The 15,161-nt window shown below is 39.7% G+C and overlaps 1 protein-coding gene across 3 annotated transcripts in view; it reads left to right on the forward strand.

Annotated features, from left to right (window-relative positions):
* B3GALT1 (beta-1,3-galactosyltransferase 1) overlaps positions 1 to 15,161 on the forward strand; it is a 574,453-nt gene that overhangs the window by 508,164 nt on the left and 51,128 nt on the right. For 2 of the 3 annotated variants that reach the window (XM_063595434.1, XM_063595433.1), the window contains exon 3: positions 11,133 to 11,254. The gene's annotated coding sequence lies outside the window, so the exon portion shown is untranslated. Of the gene's footprint in view, positions 1 to 11,132; positions 11,271 to 15,161 lie in introns of all 3 variants that reach the window. The other variant, XM_063595435.1, reaches the window with a different exon arrangement.

Genomic DNA, 15,161 nt, shown 5'->3' on the forward strand with positions numbered 1-15,161 from the left:
GTTCAGTTTCCATGTAGTTGAGCGGTTTTGAGTGAGTTTCTTAATCCTGAGTTCTAGTTTGATTGCACTGTGGTCTGAAAGACAGTTTGTTATAATTTCTGTTCTTTTACATTTGCTGAGGAGTGCTTTACTTCCAACTAAGTGGTCAATTTTGGAATAAGTGCAATGTGGTGCTGAGAAGAATGTATATTCTGTTGATTTGGGGTAGAGAGTTCTGTAGATATCTATTAGGTCTGCTTGGTGCAGAGCTGAGTTCAATTCCTGGATATCCTTGTTAACTTTCTGTCTCGTTGATCTGTCTAATGTTGACAGTGGGGTGTTAAAGTCTCCCATTATTATTGTATGGGAGTCTAAGTCTCTTTGTAGGTCTCTAAGGACTTGCTTTATGAATCTGGGTGCTCCTGTATTGGGTGCATATATATTTAGGATAGTTAGCTCTTCTTGTTGAATTGATCCTTTTACCATTATGTAATGGCCTTCTTTGTCTCTTTTGAGCTTTGTTGGTTTAAAGTCTGTTTTATCAGAGACTAGGATTGCAACCTCTGCCTTTTTTTGTTTTCCATTTGCTTGGTAGATCTTCCTCCATCCCTTTATTTTGAGCCTATGTGTGTCTCTGCACGTGAGATGGGTTTCCTGAATACAGCACACTGATGGGTCTTGACTCTTTATCCAATTTGCCAGTCTGTGTCTTTTAATTGGAGCATTTAGTCCATTTACATTTAAAGTTAATATTGTTATGTGTGAATTTGAACCTGTCATTATGATGTTAGCTGGTTATTTTGCTCGTTAGTTGATGCAGTTTCTTCCTAGCCTCAATGGTCTTTACAGTTTGGCATGTTTTTGCAGTGGCTGGTACCGGTTGTTCCTTTCCATGTTTAGTTCTTCCTTCAGGAGCTCTTTTAGGGCAGGCCTGGTGGTGACAAAATCTCTCAGCATTTGCTTGTCTATAAAGGATTTTATTTCTTCTTAACTTATGAAGCTTCATTTGGCTGGATATGAAATTCTGGGTTGAAAATTCTTTTCTTTAAGAATATTGAATATTGGCCCCCACTCTCTTCTGGCTTGTAGAGTTTTTGCTGAGAGATCCACTGTTAGTCTGATGGGCTTCCCTTTGTGGGTAACCCGACCTTTCTCTCTGGCTGCCCTTAAAATTTTTTCCTTCATTTCAACTTTGGTGAATCTGACAATTATGTGTCTTGGAGTTGCTCTTCTCAAGGAGTCTCTTTGTGGCATTCTCTGTATTTCCTGAATTTGAATGTTGGCCTGTCTTGCTAGATTGGGGAAGCTTTCCTGGATAATATCCTGCAGCGTGTTTTCCAACTTGGTTCCATTCTCCCCATCACTTTCAGGTACACCAATCAGACGTAGATTTGGTCTTTTCACATAGTCCCATATTTCTTGGAGGCTTTGTTCGTTTCTTTTTATTCTTTTTTCTCTAAACTTCTCTTCTTGCTTCATTTCATTCATTTCATCTTCCATCACTGATATCCTTTCTTTCAGTTGATCGAATCAGCTACTGAGGCTTGTGCATTCGTCACGTAGTCCTCGTGCCTTGGTTTTCAGCTCCATCAGGTCCTTTAAGGACTTCTCTGCATTGGTTATTCTAGTTAGCCATTCGTCTAATCTTTTTTCAAGGTTTTTAACTTCTTTGCCATGGGTTCGAAATTCCTCCTTTAGCTCAGAGTAGTTTGATCGTCTGAAGCCTTCTTCTCTCAACTCGTCAAAGTCATTGTCTGTCCAGCTTTGTTCCATTGCTGGTGAGGAGCTGCATTCCTTTGGAGGACGAGGGGCACTCTGATTTTTAGAGTTTCCAGTTTTTCTGCTCTGTTTTTTCCCTATGTTTGTGGTTTTATCTACCTTTGGTCTTTGATGATGGTGACGTACAGATGGGGTTTTGGTGTGGATGTCCTTTCTGTTTGTTAGTTTTCCTTCTAACAGACAGGACCCTCAGCTGCAGGTCTGTTAGAGTTTGCTGGAGGTCTACTCCAGACCCTGTTTGCCTGGGTATCAGCAGCAGAGGCTGCAGAACAGTGGATATTGGTGAACAGCAGATGTTGCTGCCTGATCGTTCCTCTGGAAGTTTTGTCTCAGAGGAGTACCCAGCCGTGTGAGGTGTCAGTCTGCCCCTACTGGGGGGTGCCTCCCAGTTAGGCTACTCGGGGGTCAGGGACCCACTTGAGGAGGCAGTCTGTCTGTTCTCAGATGTCCAGCTGCCTGCTGGGAGAACCACTACTCTCTTCAAGGCTGTCAGACAGGGACATTTAAGTCTGCAGAGGATTCTGCTGCCTTTTGTTTGGCTATGTCCTGCCCCCAGAGGTGGAGTCTACAGAGGCAGGCAGGCCTCCTTGAGCTGCGGTGGGCTCCACCCAGTTAGAGCTTCCTGGCCGCTTTGTTTACCTACTCAAGTCTCAGCAATGGCAGGCACCCCTCCCCCAGCCTTGCTGCCACCTTGCAGTTTGATCTGAGACTGCTGTGCTAGCAATGAGTGAGGCTCCGTGGGCGTAGGACCCCCTGAGCCATGCGTGGGATATAATCTCCTGGTGTGCGGTTTGCTAAGACCATTGGAAAAGCACAGTATTAGGGTGGGAGTGACCCGATTTTCCAGGTGCCATCTGTCACCCCTTTGACTAGGAAAGGGAATTCCCTGACCCCTTGCACTTCCTGGGTGAGGTGATGCCTCGCCCTGCTTCGGCTCACACTCAGTGCGCTGCACCCACTGTCCTGTACCCACTTTCTGACACTCTCCAGTGAGATGAACCTGGTACCTCAGTTGGAAATGCAGAAATCACCCATCTTCTCTGTCGCTCTTGCTGGAAGCTGTAGACTGGAGCTGTTCCTATTCGGCCATCTTGGCTCCACCCTTTGTTTGTTTTTTCATTGAAAGAGAAAAGTGAACAGATTGGTATTTAGGAGCCAGACAAAGAAGAAGGAACAGATTGACTGCTTAAGGTATCATATCTTTGGGGTTACTGTTGTGCCAAGTTCAATGAATGTAGGCAGCAACAGGAATCTTAATATAAATTTTAACTCCAACATTGACCATTCCAGCCATCTGTGTATTAGAAAGTACGTCATTGTTTACTACCTAAGTTTAACATCTAACTAAGCTTGCTAAGCCTCATAGATCCCACTGCATGCCCCACACAAAGAAAACAACACACAGACCCAAAGGCACCTTATCAGATAATTTTTAATACAACTCCAGAAAAACTCTGCACGTACTGCCCCAAGTTGTCAATTGTTATCTCGGCAGAAAAATAGTTGCTTTTCCTCCTATCTGTCCTGTTAAAATGTACAGCTTCCTCCTGGGAAGAAATCAGGTAAAAGTAATAACAGAAGAAGAAAGCAGGAGGATGTAGCTCATTCACTGTGTTCTCAGTACCAGAATGGGCTGCCTAAACATCAGAGAAGTTCGAGGCAACAAAGAGTGGCAAGCTGTCCAGGTGATGTATTGCTGTGGAGGTAGCAAGAAGTGGCATCCTATACGCTTAGCCAAGAAGAGATTCTAGATCAAAAAACCTGGAAAAAATAGCATTAATCAAAGTACTGAATAGGTATAAAATTGCATTCATGTCACCTAATTGTAATGAAAATTGTAAGCCTTCTTTTACAAACTTATTTCTTGAATGTCTGACATTCAGATCAAGTTCTTCTGGGATCTTCAGTCTACAGGCTTTACCTATCTTTGTTTTCCAATCAAAGGACTTGTGTTTTTGAGCATGAGTTCTAACCATTTCTCTGTCTACTCATGGCATTTCTAAACTGATTTATCTCACAACTTAGCCAAGGCATGGGAAACACTTTCACAGTGGCAGATTTAACTCCCTTTTTCTTTTGAAGGTCTACTAAGGAAAATATGTCCAATTTGGAAGTAACAGGTGTGCATTTTCTGTTCACTTTCTAGTGCTCATCAATAAAAACCTATGGTGAGAAAAGAACTTTATGCTTCAGAGGAAAGGGCACTGTGCTCTTATACTAGGCCTATTGCTTGCCATGTACAACTTCAACAAATCTCCTTGATCTTGATCAATTCTCATTCGAGATCTCATTGATCTCATTGATGTTTGCAAAATACAAATCCCCATCTAGTACGATTGATTAAGGGCAAAGGGTGGCTTCTTTGTAAGCACCACCTCCCAATCTCCTACCTTCTGGGGGCTGCTGCAGCTTCCCTGTTATGCCTCTCTGGTCAATACAGCTGCCAGCATCTGTACCAAATATTCCTGGATATATAATTCCTGGATATATAATGGAGAACCACTTAAGTCAGGAGGAGGATTGTTTTCCCAGCACATATCAGGTCAAGATGCCATCCTTTAAATTAAGAGATACTATTGCTGTTTCAACTGTCTATAGGGCATAATCATTAAGCTCTTGGTTTTGTTTTGCTGTTTTTCAGTGGTGGTGCTATATGTGTACAGATGTTGGACTATTCTCTCGCCCATTTTCCCTATCAACAGATAACAATATCCATTTCTAAAAAGACCGATCTAGAACAAAATGCCTATAGAAAAATAAGCAAAAGCAAAACAACTGCCCCCAGATGGCCAGTGTCATTTCTCACTAGAGCTAACTGGCTGCAGAGAGCCTGTGTTAAAATCAGAAGCCATGTTCAAATTCCATGAGCTTACAAGGCATAGTTTCCTATAACAGTGTTTGCAAGATATGCTGAGCATGACCTGAGAAATCCAGCTGGGCAGAAGTAGACTCTGTCAATATGTAAACTTTCCAAAATTTGTTTGTACATACGCCCTGGAATGGACTTAATTTTAAGAACTAGTTTCTTCCATTTGTAAAGGCAGAGACCTAAAGCTGTATGTAAAAAGTTTGACAGCCAGACATGAACAAGGATCTATCCCATTGTTCTGTTTGCTTGTTATAAAGGTAAATGCATGTTCTACCAAAATTATTTGTGAAACAACTCATTTATCTAGGCTAAAATTTTATAGGTAGGTATCAATTAGAACATTTATATTCCTGAATGGCATTATAAAATTACATCAAAATTTTAAAAGGCTCATGGTATACCAGATATTTGGAATTTATTGCTTAGTAAGACTTTGAGAACAACTTGGGTTTTCTCCATTCCTCTTTCAGTCCTCAGCACCTAGCATGTGAATTCCATGTAAAAGGAAAATAAAAATATTGCTGAATTGTTGAAAGACTGGCTCAGATGTATTTCAGTTTAAAATCAGGAAAAATAGGCCAGATTATTTTTAGGGCTCCAGGCTACATTCCTTCATCCTCTCAATATCCCCTGTTTGATCAGCAGAAACAGTAACTGGGTTTATATTTTACAGTCCAAAAAAGGTAAGCTTTGCTCTTAATTATCAATACTCTGAATACCTCATTCAAGAGAAAAATGCATTTAATCACACACCAAGACATACATGCATACACACACACACACACACACACACCACCACCACCACCCCCCCACACACACACAGTTCAGGGTCCCTGTTTTTTATTATCTCCATTACTGTACTTTATTATCTGGATGATATCTGTCTTCAGAAAGACACAAGATTCTCTGTATCCCTAGCCCCTAGTAGAATATCACAGTACAGAAAATAACACAGTTTTTTTGAATGAAGCAATGAATATAACAGGAGAGGAAATAAGAAACTGATTACAGAATCCAAATGTGGCCCTAGCTATATCTCATCAATTCATTTAAGAAGATGATATTGAAATAGACTCTGTGCTGAGTTGTGATGTATAAGACAGTTTGCTCCCAATGATTTCATGTCATGGAAGAATATTTGATGGAGTCCTCACTTTCTGTCTTCTTTGATGCTTGTTATAGAAATGTGGTAGCCAATAGAATAGATATAGTCAACACTGAGTCACTTTTTAATCGCTAAATTTCAGAATCATCCATGCTTGTCTTATTGAGTTTCCACATTCTAGCCTTATTTAAAATCAGGACAACTTCCCCCCCATTTTATGCCTATTTATTTCTTTTTCATAAATTGATTGCCTAACTAACTGATGTTTTTGCAATTACTACATTGCCAGGAGTTAATATGGGTATAGGATGTAAGGTGCAAAGCTGAGAAGAAATTCTGTATAATCTGTGCCTGTCAAATCTTGGATCTTCCTTTAGTTGCCTTTTTCTATAAAGAGCTCAGAAGAAGAAAGAACTCTGATACATATGCAGCTTTGTTCAGAATAGTACCCTTAAATATTTCTGCTACCCAAACTAATGGTGAACTCTCCCATACCAGCTCTCTGAGTTTCTTAAAGATAATAGTATTTGCATACAGCAATTGGATATTGAGTTGCATGCAGCAATATCCTTCTCAGGATGGACTAAGTTTAAAATCAACTTTTAAAATAGCTGGAGTGATTTTAACTGAAATTCTTTGGTTGAATTCTTGGCTAATGTATCTAAAATCTTCTCCTACCTTCTGCACCCTAAACTGGCTGCAAAAATATTTTATGACTTCATTAAACAAATACATGCCATAATTATTGTTATTCTACTTCATTAGTATGAATGACCATGTTTACAAGTAAAGGCATAGCAATACATTTAAACAAAATCATTTCAGTAATCATTTCAGCTGGGTTTGTTTTTTCTTTCTAAGTACTTTATTCAGGATATTGTTTGATCGTTCTAGTACTTATTAAATACTTCTTTGATAACTCTGTCACTTGGGCATTGGAGGTCATATCACTAAGTTGTATCTTAAAGACATTGTTCCATTTTCATGGGAGCTTAGTTGCCTCTTTCAGAAAGGCAGTAAGAAAAATCACTGATAGCATGGCAGGGATAGAAATCCTGAGATTAGATTAATACTTGGTAGAACAGAGGAGGCTTGGCCTAGAGAAGCTATAACAATACAAGACTTAGGATTATTGTATAGAATTCCTTCTACTGTGGCACTGCTAACAATTAAGAATTTACTGGGGCCGGGAGCGGTGGCTCACACTTGTAATCCCAGCACTTTGGGAGGCTGAGGCAGGCGGATCAGGAGGTCAGGAGATCGAGAACATCCTGGCTAACACAGTGAAATCCCGTCTCTACTACAAAAAAAAAAAAAAAAAAAAAAAAAAAAAAAAAAATTAGCCAGGCTTGGTGGTACACACCTGTAGTCTCACCTATTCGGGAGGCTGAGATAGAAGAATTGCTTGGACGCGGGAGGCGGAGGTTGCAGTGAGCCGAGAGTGTGCCACTGCACTCCAGCCTGGGTGACAGAGTGAGACTCCAACTCAAAAACAACAACAAACAACAGCGAAGAATTTATTGCATGAATTTGGGCACAGAGATATGGAAGCAATCTTTCTTCACTGTGGCTTTTCTGGCAAACCAGCTTTCTAGGCAAGGGAAGTGGGAGAACCCCTGGTTTCTAGCATTGCCTATTTTTGTGTTATAAACGTATGTGCCACCAGTTTCAAGATATCAACATGATGTCATTGAATGCGAAGTTGGGAAGAAGTGTGCACCACCAGCTCTGCCCAAGCCCATGCAAGCTGGCCTGGCACCCACTGGACTCTGCAGAACCATCCCAGCCCCAGAGCTCCCTGCAGGGTCAGCTCAGGTCTGTGCTGTGACTGCATCAAGGTTCAGACTCTCCCTTTGCCTTCTTCTTTCTCCTCTCACATTAGAGACAGGTGTTGTTCCTAAGAACATGCTCCAATAAACTTCCTGCGTGAGAATCTCAGAGTCCCAAAGCGACCCCACCTACAGTGAAGAGAAATTGAAAGTTAAGTTCATGATCATTGAAAAATAGAGAGCGAAAGTCCTCTGTTCTCTCTCCTAAATTCATTAACTAATTGGATCAACTATGGCCTCCACCTGGTTCCCTAATGAGTCATAGAATTTACCTTGATAAGTTAATAAATGGGCAACTCAGTGGCGCTTTGTGTTTTGTTCTGTTGGTCTTTATTTAAGTCCTTTATCTCAAACAGACCACACACAAACCAGGATCAAATGTAGCCAGATGCTGACGTTAGAGATCCACAGTACAAAGTCCTTTGTTGCCACAGAGGGCTGTAGCAAAACTGGGAAGACTAAATCTCATGTCCAAATATTATTACTGTCTTGTTTATCCTATTATGTCACTAAATTCTCCCATAGCTAGCACTCATAAGTCGGTATACAGAAAGAATGGATTTCTCAGCCATAAACAGCACCGGCAAAATTCCTTTTTGCCACATGAAGCGAAAAAGAAGGGGTGATATTAATGAAATGTAATGGAATAATGTGCTAGAATAGCTATAATTTTTAGACCTGGTAAAATTGTAAACTAGATTAAAATGTGGGTGACAAATGTTGAGTCTAAGCTATTTCCCCAGAAAAACACAACAATTTCTATAGTCAATTTTCAATTATCTGCCCAAGGAGAAATAGCAATAATGGCAATTATCCAAAAGAGTAGATAATGAACAAATTCATTTCTACTTGACTTTGAAATATTATTTTGTATTCTGAAACCAACATTTGAATGTAGATGCATTTTATATTCTGGAAAGTTGCAGTGCCTCTAACTTAAGTACTAAAATTACACTTTAGAAATCAGACTAAAGAAAGTAGCTTATATTTTTCATCTTTTCTTGTACAATACGTTCCCACTTTCTATATTATTCCTGTGAATAGATGTCATTATCTCTTAGGATAATGTTCAGTTCATTCTAAAGCAGAGAAAATTTGCATGTATATGTTTTCTAGTTAATATTTTCCTGCATTGATGGCAATTAAGTATTTTGATTAAAAGGACACCCTCCTTTCCTGCCTCTGCTTTGCTAAAATTATTTTTTAATGTGTGAAAACAAAAATCCCAAAACAAAACAGAATGGATATTCAAGATAAAAGTTACATCTAAGTAAGATTTAAGTTTTAAACCTGCATCTGCCCATGGAAAAATGACTTAGCTATTTACACATTTTCCACACCTTTTTTTTTGGCCCTGGTTTGGTTATTTTTCACTCAGTGAATGCTATGATGACTATAATAATACCTAGGATAGCGTCTGTCTCACGACAGTGTTCAGTAACTTCTCATTTCTTTCATTCCTTGCTTCCCTTTTCTTCGTTCAATAATATTTTATAGAAGATGCTTCATATTAAGGCTTCATATATTTCAATAATGTTTATGGTTTTTTCCACTCTTTCCATAGTAAATTCTACAAAAGCAAGGAAATGTTTTAAAAATATCGTAGAGTAAAATCTTTCAGGTGCTATTTTTCCAATGTCAACATTCAGTACGTGTTTAAATTCTTAAAAGCTACCTCCATTATTTTATCAGTATTAAGCAAATAATCTAGTAAGTAAGAGATATAGCACTTTAAAGAGCAGAATGAGGGTTCATGCAGACTAAAAACTGACTACATGCTCTCCTGTCTTATGCTTACTTACATGGTACACTCCCATTATTAGAATAAGACATTTTTTACATAAGGCAAAGGATTCCCACGTGTTGCAATACTTTTGATTGTTTCTGGGACTCTTTTGCTTTGGTATTTGACTTGATAAGCAGTTGGTGTTTGACTTGATAAGCAGTTGGTGTTTGGCCAAATAGACGTGCTCTCCTTTAAAGTTCTGAAATTTGTCTTCAATTGAACAAATGACAAGGCACTGGAGAGGTAGGTTAAGCAGCTGTCTAGGCTGAGTAGATCTAAGTTCAAACACTGGCTCCACTAATCCCAGGATGACATTGAACAATAGACTTGCTCTCCCTCAGTCATGTTTTCTCATTATTAAAATGAAGGTAATAATACAAAACTAAGAGGATTGTGGAGATGATGACAGATAATACGTATAAGTAACTTGGTGTAGGCATTCAGTAAATGTTGGTAGTTGTTACAAATACTAGCTAACGTTGATGACTACCTATGCAAGCACCATCCTAAGCACTTTCTATGTATTCATTTATTTGAACCTCATGACAACTCTAGGATTCAGGTACCGTTATCATGATTTTGCACATGGGACCTAGAAAGGTTAAGTATCATCAGTGGCTGAGTCAGTCTCTAAACCCAACCCATACACTTACCCATCACACAACAGTGATTATCATAGAAACAGAGAGTCTTTTAACAGAAACTGGAACCAGCAAATGGATCCACTGGAACCCACTTGTGCCTCTGTCCATATTGTTCACATGGGGCCACACTGCTTAAACACCATCCCAAACAAATGCCTTTAATAAGAGTTTTATTTCATATGAGGACCCATCACATTTCAGTCACTCAGCATTACCCAGAACTTACTCTATGATATACATGAACAGTTAGAATAGAACATTCCACCTTTTATTATGAAGCTTTGTATACATATAGCTTGAGACCCAAGAATCTGATCAATAGGAGGCAGGTCTAGTTGGCTTCCATCCTGTTATTTAAACAGGTCTGGATCAGATTCAGCCAGTGGCAGAGTGGTCATAAGTGACACTAAAAGGTCTTAAGTGAAAGGGAAGGTGCGCATGCCTAAAATCCCAGCTGTGCCGTGAATGAACCAAATGTCTTTGCCCAAAGGCAGCTTCAGCCCTCTGGACCTTTTTTATCACTTGGAAAGTTAAGATGTTGCAGAAGACCTTAGGTAAAAGCTGGCCATCCATGTGCCAATCCTGACCCCTCACATGGACTTTGGTTTTAGCCTTGTCTGACCTGTGCAGTTTTGTTTTATTTTTAAAATTAGATCCTAAAGTACAAAACTCAAAATATTTCACATTTAAAAATCTATATTTCTGTTTTTCCCTAAAAATTAGACGTTGTGACATCATTGGGCCTGTTTATCTTTGTGGCATCAGTCAAAATCATCAACTAGACCTGAGCAGTAGCTGCCCCTTCAGATGGGGCATGGGCTCAGTAGCTCATCACAGTACCAACCATTCCTTATTATCTCACACCCAGTCTGCTGGCTCATTGATACCACCTGCATGGGCTTGAAGGCATCTGAGTTTGTAATCCTAGTACCAGTTGAAACCCTAAATGAGGTTAATTTCTTCATTCTTTTTTCATTCAGTCCACCTCTATTCAACGCCTACCCACATGCCATTCTTTCTTTGTATTGTATTGTCCTTAAATAGAAATATTTTTTTAAAGTGGCAGTTCTGTTTTCATTTCTCTGAACCCAATTCATTTCCGTTATTTCTAAATTTTTCTCTCTTCTTGGTGTCCACTTAGGGCTACGCAGCTTGCTCCTGGCACGGGCACCTTGAATCTCCTCCTCACACAGATGGAGACCATGCTTGATTTCCTGAACTTGTAGTAAGAAGAAGGAAAACACAGCACGCTGGAGCCAACAGGTAGGCGAGAAACCAGGTAGGCGAGAAACACATTTCTCAGTTATGCAGCCCAGCGTCGAAAAATAACAGCAACTCTACAAAATCAGAAATCAGCGTCTAAGGACTAATGAGCAGAGAGAAAAGTCTAGGTTTTTTTCTTTATTAATGTTTACCTGCTATAGTATGCAAAATATCCTTGCCATAAAAGCCTTGTTTCTTTTTTAAAATTTTTAATTTTATTTTAAGTTCCAGGATACATGTGTAGGACGTGCAGGAAAAAGCCTTTATTCTGAAAGATATAGGAGAAAAAAACTCATAGCTTAAAAAAAAGTGTCTTTTTAAAAAATTCATACTTACAAGTGTCTATGAAACATTTTAGTGGTGACCTCTTTTAAGATAAACTATTAGGTAACTAAAGATATGCTTTAGATGACCTAAGACAATTCCTATTTAAAACCCATTTCTCCAAGGCCATCACTAATTGATTCTTGAAACTTCTTTGCTGAAGTAAACTCATCCCACAGGCAATTGTGCTTCAATCATTTCTTACTTCAGTTGAAAATAATAGGATTTTGCATAGAAAATGATGGTACAGTTATTAAAAGTCTCTAAAATAGTGAATAATTGTTAAAGTGTTTTTATTTAAAGTGATAAAAAGCAAGATAAATACTTAGAATATTCCTTTATACACTAAATGGCACATTAAATAAATAAAAATGATTGCAGCCTATCCGGACTGTGATTCAGGGAAAGAAGCGCCATGCTGGCAAGAGGTCACCTGGATGACACTCCTATCTTTCCCATCATAGCCTCTGTGACTTTGGGCCACTTACTTAACCTTTCTAAACTACAGTTTCCTTGTCCGTGAAATTGACAGTTATTTCAGAGTGTCTTCAAAATGCCAAGCAGAATCGGACCCTGAAATACAATTGTTAGTGGAAGGTGGCAGGTAGCTCTGAGCCAATTCCCTGTGAGCTATTTTTCCAAAAGCAAGTTCAACAAAACTCCAATTCACCAAATGCCTCTCTCCTGGTTCTTATTTACAAAATTCATAGTAATTTGCACTGGATATGTTGGTTTTCACAGCCTTTGGAGATTTCTGTAAGGTTTCAGTTGATAGTTTTCTCCCTCCGCTTACTGACAGCATTGGAAGGAATGTGCAGTTTGTTTCAGCCCCTGACAGTGAGTAGCAAGAGGACCCTCTGATGAGGAGCAGTGGAGCAGGGTCAGTACACAGCCTAAACGGGTGGACACAGACTAAGAGACATGAGATTATACTCATAAGGATTCTCCAAGTTCAAGACAAATATACTGAGTATTTTAAATATATGAAGCCGATTGGGTACTTTTGAGAACAGCTTTATGGAATCAGCCTGCTGGTATAAATAATACTTCCTCTTAGGGATCTTAGCGTCCAATGGAGGAAACAGACTGAAAACAAAACAGAAGATAAATAAATAATACAATTACAAATTGCAATAAGCACTATGAAGAAAACAAACAGGGTGCTCAGGTAGTGAAGAGGTGGAACCTGCTTTAGAAAGGGTGGTTAGGGGAGGTCTGAGAGTCAAGAGAGCTCTCCCTGCTTCCCTTCCCTTCTGGGCACATGAAAGGACCAGGTAACTTGGGGCCATGGGATGTGGGATGACCAGTGAGTTGTGAGTAGAAAGGATCTATGGCACTTCCATGCTGGAGCATTTAATTGCTGTTGCAGGACTCCCTGGCTCCCTTCCCCTGTGGCATTCTGACTGGTGATGTGGCTCAAGGTGTGGTTTTCTCCTTCAGCCTGGAGCCTGTGTGACTGCAAAGAACAGAGTGCCCCCCTCCGTCCCCCCAACCCATGGACCCAAAATGGACCTGTAACCTGAGCAAACAACAAACTTTAATTGTCTTAAGCCACTAAAATATGGAAGCTATTTGTTAGTGCAGCGTAACTGAGACTATCCTGACTATTATTATTAGGGGCTTTAAGACAAAAAGCGTTAAGCTTCGCTGGTTTGTAAAATTGAAAGATAGCCATTATGGCTGGATTACAGCAAAGCAAGAAAAAGTAGCAAATTAGAGTTCTTCTTCTACTACAGGCTGCCTGCTTCAGGCTGTTCTGATGTTTATATTCCTGGCAATGCTTTAAGACAGATTAAGTAGCTTGACTCTAAATGCTTTTGATTTGTTTACACAAATCAAACTCTCATATTTTATCTCTGCCTCTAGATTATGATAGTTTTTATCAAGAACTTTGCATGTGGGCTATTGATATGATAATGCAATCCTAATGCCTTCCCAAGAGCTAAGAGCCTCTATCCTTTCAGTCAATACTGAGATGCACTTGGGTGTATAGGCCATTCATAGCTGAGGCTTGGGATGGGCAGTTCACAGCACTTTGCAATTGAATCATATGTAATACTGTGCAGTTTTTAAGCTCTCAGTTTTTCATATCAATTTCTAATATTCTGGCAACAGAAGCTAGTGAAAAGCCCAACTTTTATGGGACTCATCATAGGCCCTTGAATGTTTAAGTCTTTTGCACTTAAGATCTTGTTTGCAAACAAAACAAAACCCCCGAGCAGAAAGCAAATTGCATGATATCCAATTTATCTTCTTTGGAAGAAAAGAAGAGCTGAGTCAGCCCTCATGAGTTTTGACTGACAAGGAAGGTACTTTTTTTTTTTTTTTTTGAGACGGAGTTTCACTCGTGTCCCAGGCTGGAGTACAATGGCGTGATCTCTGCTCACTGCAACCTCTGCCTCCCGGGTTCAAGTGATTCTCCTGCCTCAGCCTCCCAAGTAGCTGGAATTACAGGCATGTGCCACCATGCCTGGCTAATTTTTATATTTTTAGTAAAGACAGGGTTTCACCATGTTGGCCAGGCTGGTCTCGAACTCTTGACCTCAGGTGATCCACCCGCCTCATCCTCCCAAAGTGCTGAGATTACAGGCGTAAGCCACTGCACCCAGCCTAGGAAGGTATTTTTTTATCCTTGACACTGCTCAGATAGAGCCACTGATATTATAACTGCCTTTATTGTAGTTTGGTAGCTTTACAGGAAGTACACCTGTCGGTTATTACAGTCATTCTTGTACAGTTCTTAAAGTCTTAAGGATTTTTATTTGAGATGAGTGAACTCTCACTAAAGAAAAGGAAAGTTGGGAAGGGGAAAGGAAATGGATCTGTGAAATCTCACTAAAGAAAAGGAAAGTTGGGAAGGGGAAAGGAAATGGATCTAAAATTAAAATTATATCCTTAATATAGTCTAGGCTTAGCGCTAGGTGCTTTCATATGCATTACTGTTCCCCTATCCCCACACAGTGGAGGAAGCAGCTCAGAGAAGTTATGATCACTCAGCCAGTGAGTGGCAGACCAAGGAAGAGGTCTTCTCCCTCTAAAGACCCTGCTTTTTCCTCTTTATTATGTAGACTAGAATGTCAAAGTCTCCTGTACCATCCCCATAGTCAAATCCAAAATGGCCAAATCTCACATTCCAAAAATCCTGCATTACCAAAATTTAAGAGTTCTATAAAAAAATAAATGCTAGGTCACTACTACATATTGATTTATTACATATTCAGGTTCAGAAGAGGCTCTAAACAGAGCTGGTTATAATAGGCTGTACTCTGCTAATTGTGCATCTTCCCTTTGTTCCGCCTCATCCTGTGTAATTAACACAGTCTTGAAAGTAGAAGTTTCCATGACATTAAAATTCTTACACAGCGCACCCTCTAATTATTTCATATCTTCACATTAGGGACCAAGATACTCATGGTTGAGGGTGGAATTCTGTTATTTAATTACTTAAAGAAGGAGCACAGGAAAACCAAGACAAAGAGATTATTAAAATAACGTTTACACTTGACTCTGAGTTGCCTACACACAGACCAAGGCACAGGCATACATTTCTTTTCGCCTTCTCACTCCCACCTGGCTTCAGACC

This window comes from Pan paniscus, chromosome 13, assembly GCF_029289425.2.
Source record: "Pan paniscus chromosome 13, NHGRI_mPanPan1-v2.0_pri, whole genome shotgun sequence".
In the NCBI taxonomy this organism is placed as follows: domain Eukaryota; kingdom Metazoa; phylum Chordata; class Mammalia; order Primates; family Hominidae; genus Pan; species Pan paniscus.